This window comes from Triticum urartu, unplaced genomic scaffold, assembly GCF_003073215.2.
Source record: "Triticum urartu cultivar G1812 unplaced genomic scaffold, Tu2.1 TuUngrouped_contig_7032, whole genome shotgun sequence".
Lineage (NCBI taxonomy): Eukaryota > Viridiplantae > Streptophyta > Magnoliopsida > Poales > Poaceae > Triticum > Triticum urartu.
Window position 1 is genome coordinate 6,784 of NW_024117843.1, and position 7,410 is coordinate 14,193.

Genomic DNA, 7,410 nt, shown 5'->3' on the forward strand with positions numbered 1-7,410 from the left:
CAGACTTGCCAATCCACTCGGCCGGAGTCCTGCTGGCCGCCGGTTCTTATCTTCGTGCAACCGCTTCACACGGCACTGGGCATCTTGCATGTCCGCCGCCTCGCATGGCAGTAGCATCTCACCCTGCACAATGGAACTTGCCGATGACTCCATCTGCGTACGCATAGCACGTACATCTTGCTGGCGTACAATCACCCTAGACCATCTAAAACTCAAAACCAATATGCAGATACATCATAAAAAAATTATGCCTACCAGCCGCGAGGCCTTGGGAGCTTCGCTCCTTGGGGGGGGGGCTTTCGAGGCGGCGGCGCGGTGAAATCAGGTGGTGCGGCGACTCTGCCATTTCGCTAGGGGCAGCCACGGATATTGGCCGGCTTCCTGTTGTGCGAGGATAGCAGTGGACGAACCCGTGGGGCCCCCTAGCATGTGGCACATGCCAGATCAGAAGATGTGCTAACTCCATCCCCATCCGCCCACTCCACTGCTGGAACTAGACCTCAAGGACTCCTAGTCGCCGAATCTGCTGCCAGCACGGTCTGGTCTTGATAGATCCAGATCGGGAGAAATCCCTTGGTCGACCTCGTCTGCCTAACTAGTGCTGACGCCTACGGGCGCCACACCCTCCCTAGAGGCTCCGTCTAGGTTTGTATCTCCGAAGCCCATCCCCTATGTTTCCGGGACAAAGCCTTATATATTTCTGGATTCGGTGACGTTGACGTTCTTCGCCATGTCCCTCCTAGGGGCTCTGTCGTGGAATTGGTGGTGTATGTGTGTGGTGTTCTAGGAAGGTGGTACCTTGTGCAGCGTTCCTTTTGGCAGTGGCCTGTTTCGCTGAGTTCCCTGCTCGGCTATCCTCTGTTTTTGTACTTGGACACCCATGTCCGCTTTGCCGGCGGGAGGAGATTGCATTCTCCTCCTCGGAAGTTCTCCTGGTGGTGTGTCAAATCCCTTTGCTCCATCACGACGGGCATGCTTTTCTCCTGACGACCATTGCTTCCTCAACAGGCTGCTTCTTGTCTCCTCTTCCTACAGGTGACCCCTCTTCCTGCAGGTTACCCCTCTTGGCTAGATCTGCGGCAGGCTAGATCTGCGGCACGTCCGGTTGGCTAGAGTTGGTGTTCTTGTAGCCCCATGCCGCTCTTAGATTTAGAGTGAGTACATCCTTCTGGGCGACGGTGCGGCGCCCACAAGCCTCAACGAGGGGGTAGGGTCCTCCTTTGGCGAGGGACAAGGAGGAATGGAATCTAAGTCCTACCTTGCTAGTGTCGCCAGCGAGTGTGTCTTCTGAAGCTTGATTTTCACCACGAGGCTGCTCTAGTCTATCTCTCCAGAGTTCGAGTTTGTAGGGCAACTCCATGCTCTAGCAGCTCTACATTTTTCATCTATTGCGGTTTCCGTGTGTGTTATGTTGTAATGTTGCTCTACAATTCAAAGTCTCTTTTTTGAGCCTTTGTTCTAAAAAAAGTTGTGTGCGAGACCTGACTAATGTAGGCATGTACAGTATATGTATAGCAAGGCATGTATGTGTCCTTACGTGTCAGCATATGATTTGATCGATTTTCTTAACATTGGACTGAGGTTTCTGTCTATATATATGCTTGCTTTCTTACCATGTATATCCATGCACACATGTATATAATTGTGTGTGTACTAATAGATTAACGCAACCCACCCACGGCAGAGAAGAGAAATATACCGCACGGGACATCTCGATCCATGGCATTATGGGGTACGTATCATGATGGATCCACCATTCTTTTAGTACTTTGCCTAATTAATCATTATCAGATGTTATCGACATGCGCATGCATGCGTGAACGTTGTTTCTCCTAGTGAATTAACTAAGATAGGATGTGGATGCATGCACGACAGGAGCGGAGGTGAAGGCCGGGGAGGACTACGTTCACCAATTCTCCCTATCCCACCGCCGCCTCCGGATCACCCAGGTATACATAATTATCAATTAACTAATGTTGAAAAGTCACTTTGGTCAGTCATTGTTGCACTCATTTATTATCATTTTAACTCATTAACTCATCATTCTGTCAATATTGATATCTCCTTTACGACACTTATATTAATTTGCATGCATGGAAAAGGTATATATTTGATATACATTGTCATGCCCAGTACGCCTCAATACCTTTTTTTTAAGAACTGGCAGGAGCGCTGCCTTTTCATTTAGTATATCACAAATGAGTCTTGCATGGTTTTTAGTCATGGGCTCGCCCACATTGTATTGAGAGAGAAAACCACGATGGATGACTAATTGGTTGTGTTGTTAATTAATGTGGCCTTGGAAACTTGGAAATGTGTATGTGTGTTCTGTCCAACTATCAGTCTTTTTTCAAGAAATAAAAATCAGCAGTCTAGCATATAAGTGAGTTAAAAAAATAAGATATATTTACACTCTCCAGGATGGAAATGGTAATATATCTGTTAGCACGGCCTTTAATTTGGGGCAGCCTTTCTAGAGTCTATCAACCTGTGAAGCTATTCTTTCTGAGTCCTGGGCATCAGTACGGCATGTTCACAGGGAAAGCTGATCCTCTAAGGCCTCCTTTGGTTTGGAGGAATCTTGTAGAATTTCTGATAGGAGTTTTGTAGGAAAAATTCCTATGAGGCACTTTGGTTTGTAGGAATGAATTCCTATTCATATGTAGGATAGGAATCAATCCTTCACATTTCAAAGGGAAAAAAACATTAGCCTAGACTCAATGGAAAAAATCTTATCCTATGAATCAAGTGACATCTCTTTCCCTATAGGAAGTGAGATGCATGCCATGCCTCACTTCCTATGATTTTTCTATTCCTATGATATTTCTACCCTATGAATCAAAGGAGGCCTAATAATGCAATTTCTGCGCGTCCAGGTTGGTTGGCCTCTCTATTATGATGAGCCGGCCCATTATTGGCAAGCAACCTGTGAGCAATGCCGAGAAGCCACAACCTCGGGTTCCTCATACAATGAGAGGCTCGGCATGGGTGGCGGATAGAATTTAGTTGAAAAGATGGTACATATGTATAGGCCCACATCTCTTATAGATTTCAGTATAGATGCTCTACACATTGGTCTCACTCTGCACATTGTAGTATATGCCACTTGTTGCAGATTACAGATCCTCCTTCCATGTCATATTATAAACTGATTGCTCGTGCAGTGCAGTCAGAAAATTCTTGGTTTGGGCATGCATTAAATAATTGTTAGTGTCAACCATATTGAATTGGCGTTACTGTGTTCATGATACACTTTCACAATACATAATTATTTTAATGTGATGCTACACATTCTGGGAGAAAAATAAACGGCAAGGTCTTCCCCAAAAATTATTTCATTCTAACGGTTTAATCAATTCGTTTAGGCGACACTAGGTGACCTTAATACTTCTGGTTGGAGCGTCCTCGAAAGCAAAGCTGGCGAAGAGAGGCGGGCGGTGCTTTGTGTGTTGAATCCTTCAAACCATCCCATGCATCGGCTGGAAATTGAGTTAGAGGAGGATGTGAATATCACCTTCTCTGTTAAAGGCCAAAGCTCGATTTATTTGTCAGGATATTACATCCTTACGAACCCCAACACTTGCACTACTAAAAGAAATTCATTCGGAAAACGGAAGTATGATCAAGAGGTCTCGGACAGGTATATCATCTTTTTCATCCTGTATATATAACTCAATTATGATCCTTGTTGTGCATTGAACATTTTTATTTTTGTTTGAACATGTAGAAGAAGGAACCACCAGAAAGCAGCGCATGGAAAGAATGTCCATGAGGACAAAGTGGGAAAAACTTGCGAAGACATTAAGTAGGAGACCAACCATGAAGAGTTGTAGCATTTATTTTTTCCATCTTTACCCGTATGTGCCACCCAAAACTTGGATTGCTAACTTCTATCCGTAATGCTGCCAAAAACAGGGATGATGGAAGCAAGAAGATTTATTCTACGACTCCTCCATCTCGTAACAAAAATAGATGTATGTGTCTACACAGTATCAAATCTAACCTTTTTATATCCTAAAATAATGGTTTGATTTCTTTTCTATTATTTTTACACACGCACACACACACACACACACACACACACACACACACACATATATATATATATATATATATATGGAATCCGTAATGCTGCCAAAAACAGGGATGATGGAAGCAAGAAGATTTATTCTACGACTCCTCCATCTCGTAACAAAAATAGATGTATGTGTCTACACAGTATCAAATCTAACCTTTTTATATCCTAAAATAATGGTTTGATTTCTTTTCTATTATTTTTACACACGCACACACACACACACACACACACACACACACACACACACATATATATATATATATATATATATGGGTTGTACAAATGTGAAAATATAAAGTGCGTGCATGCAAACGTAATTTTGTTTTTAAGATATAATGTACTTTCCTCATCCATTGTGATAGTTGTTGGGAAGCCCAGCGGTGTACCAGAAGATATTGTATATCTTGAAGACAGTGACGACGATGATGAGAAGGAGACAAATTTGGAACATAAAGAGAGCGACAAATTAGGAATAGAATGCATCATTGAGGGACAAGCTGGTGCCAAGATTGCTACTATGGGTAGTAAGGTATGTGCTATCCTCAACTTGCATGATTAGTTTTAACAATGATTTAGTAGTACCTCATGTGATAATGATTCTCCGCCCGTAAAACCAGTTCACAAGTTAATCCAAATCTTGTGTTTGTGAAGGTGAAAGTTGAATATATTGGTCACTCGAAGGATGGGAAATTTATCGACCATGGAGACCACTACCAGTTCAAGCTTGGTAAAAGATTGATAAAACTAAGCTCTGACACTCTTGTTACATCTTTTTAATCCTTGCATAATGAGGTCACCAGTTTGTTATCCACTACAGGAGCTAAACAAGTGATTCGCGGATGGGAGCTAGGGATCGAAGGTCATAATCTTGAAAATCTCAAATAATAAAAAGCATTTTACATTTTCTATTTAAGAAACTAATTACGCTCCATCCGATATTTGGCAGGTATGAGAGTCGGCGAACAAAGGAAGCTGACCATTCCCCCCGCTCTTGGGTAATTAAGCGTCTCATAACCTTGTCATCTGCCCCTTAAAAAAACCTTGTCATCTTGATATGTGCATATGGTGGGCAGACAAATTGATAATTTTTCCTTTCTTCTCAGCTATGGTGATAAGAAGCATGAAAAAATAACACCAAACTCCTGGCTTGTTTACATAGTAAAGTTGTTGCAAGTGGTTCAGAATAAGAGGACTCCAGAAGGTTCAACTGAGGAATGAAGAGAAACCAATGAAGTACAATTTTTCTAGTTTGCCTTTGATTGGAACCATCCGAATTTAGCATGACTTGATTGTGGATGCTAAACTCAAATAAGTTAATTATGTTTCATCTAGTGACATGGTATTTGGAAATGCATGCTTTAGGCTATACTGTGTGGTGTTAAAGGCTATGGCTTCAAAAGTTAAACGTGGTGAAGTCTTTCTGTATGAAAAAGAATTATATTTTGAATGGTACTATTTTAGGTGAAAGCACAAAGCCCATTACAATTTTCATAACTTGAAATCATTCCCGATGTTGTCCCGGCCGGGCTCCGAGCACATGAGCCTCGAAAGCATTTCCCATACTCTGCAGCCGTGCACAAAGAAAGAAGGAAAAACCTACCAGCTCATCCAGGGTGCACAGTGCTAGCACATGCTCGTGAAGATGTCACAAAAAACAGAGGACGGTAACCCCTTGGCAAAGATGTGGGCAAGCTGTGACGATGTTGGAACATAGAGCACCTTGGTTTCATCGAGAACAATGCGAGCCCACATAAAGTGGAGATCCATCTCCAGTCCTCTGATGTTGTACGAGATTAGTAGAGAGGTAAGCACTCACATTATTACGACAAATAATGGTCGCTCGGCGGGGTGAAAGACAAAGCTCAGAAAGAAGTCGATGATGCCAGCACGATTCGGCGATGCATTTGGCGATGACGCGCCGCACTACACCGCGAGACGGTGTGCTGGCGCTCCGATGAGCACGACACCAAGTTCGTGCCCAAGAGCACGCAGAAGCCAGATGTGAATCACCTTGTATCATTACTGAAATCAGGATCTTTGCTGTCAGCCAGCTCTTTACCGTCTGCTCGCTGACGGCAAAGAAAGAGCTGACGTCAAAAAGAGTGTTTGCACTACTAGGGAAAACCTTATACACAGAATCTTAGCAGCAACACGGTTTAAAAACAAACACTGCTGCTAATTAGCAGTAGCGAGCTTGAGGAAACCGCGCTACTAATAACCCGATAGTAGTAACGCAGGTTTTTACCCCTCGCTACTACTAAGTGATTTCCACCGTGCCTCCCGGGACCAGCCATAGTAGTAGCGCGGGTTATAAACCCACACTACTACTAAGTCAATAGTAGTAACGCGGGTTATAAACCCCACGCTACCACCTGCATCTGCTCCCACCCCACCAACCATCCCACGCCATGTCTAAAAAAACACTCAACGCCCGATCCAGATCCCCAATCCCGTCTCTGCTCCCACCTCCTCTCCTCCTCTCCCAAGTCCCCACTCGCCATGGAGGGGGATCCCCTGCGTGCAGGCCCACAAGCGTCGCACCGCCTGCTCCGGCAAGTGCCCCCGCACCGTCCCCGTCCCGCTCGCCCAGTTCGACGGCAACCAGCTCCTCTCCGGTGACAGATTCATCCCTCGACCTCCGGTCCAGTCCCTCGCTCGCCATGGCCTCCATCCATGCTGACTGTCCGTCCCCTTCCTCCCCAAGGCCGCGGAGCGCCGGGGTGTCCGGCTCGCCGTCCAAACCTGAACTTTTCATGAACCATGTTTGTAACTTGTATGTGTTGCTTTTGTTGCTTCAGTCTTCAGTTTACCAGGAGATACTTGTGGTCAATGTACCAGGTTGCTTGTTTCTACCGGGATAAGTGCGAGGCATACATTCCTGCCGGTGTTGGCGGCTCGATCAGGTGAGCTGCAAGTTCTCCAACAAATGTCCACAACAGTACATGTATTTATCGGTGTCAGTGATGTTTCAAATGGTACGCAAAACCTTCAGAATCAGATACAGTTGTTGAGGTTTTCAGATAACTGCAGGTCGGGGGGCATCGGTCGTCGAGGCCGAGAAGACCGGGCTGTCGTAGGATAGCTTCAAGACAACCATTGTCAAACGCGACGACGAAAACATCCACGTGAGATTGTTTGCGAACTCTGCCAAGCCATGTTAAATTAAAGCTGAACTCAGAAAAAAAATGGGTCCTGGTGATATATAAGGAAGTCAATTAAAATATTTTTCATTGACCATTTGTAGTAGTATAGATTTCTTAAAGGATTGAACAAAAATATCCTATGTCTAGAACTAGAAGACATCCTAGAAAATTAGGATACAGAGCTAGAAG

General features: G+C 44.4%; 1 long non-coding RNA gene across 1 annotated transcript; it reads left to right on the top strand.

Annotated features, from left to right (window-relative positions):
- The first annotated feature begins 6,844 nt into the window (after nt 1-6,844).
- Nucleotides 6,845-7,191, top strand: LOC125531402. Its single transcript, XR_007293210.1, has 2 exons — nt 6,845-6,981; nt 7,109-7,191. It is a non-coding gene; the product is annotated as an uncharacterized LOC125531402 (long non-coding RNA).
- The last annotated feature ends 219 nt before the right edge of the window (nt 7,192-7,410 follow it).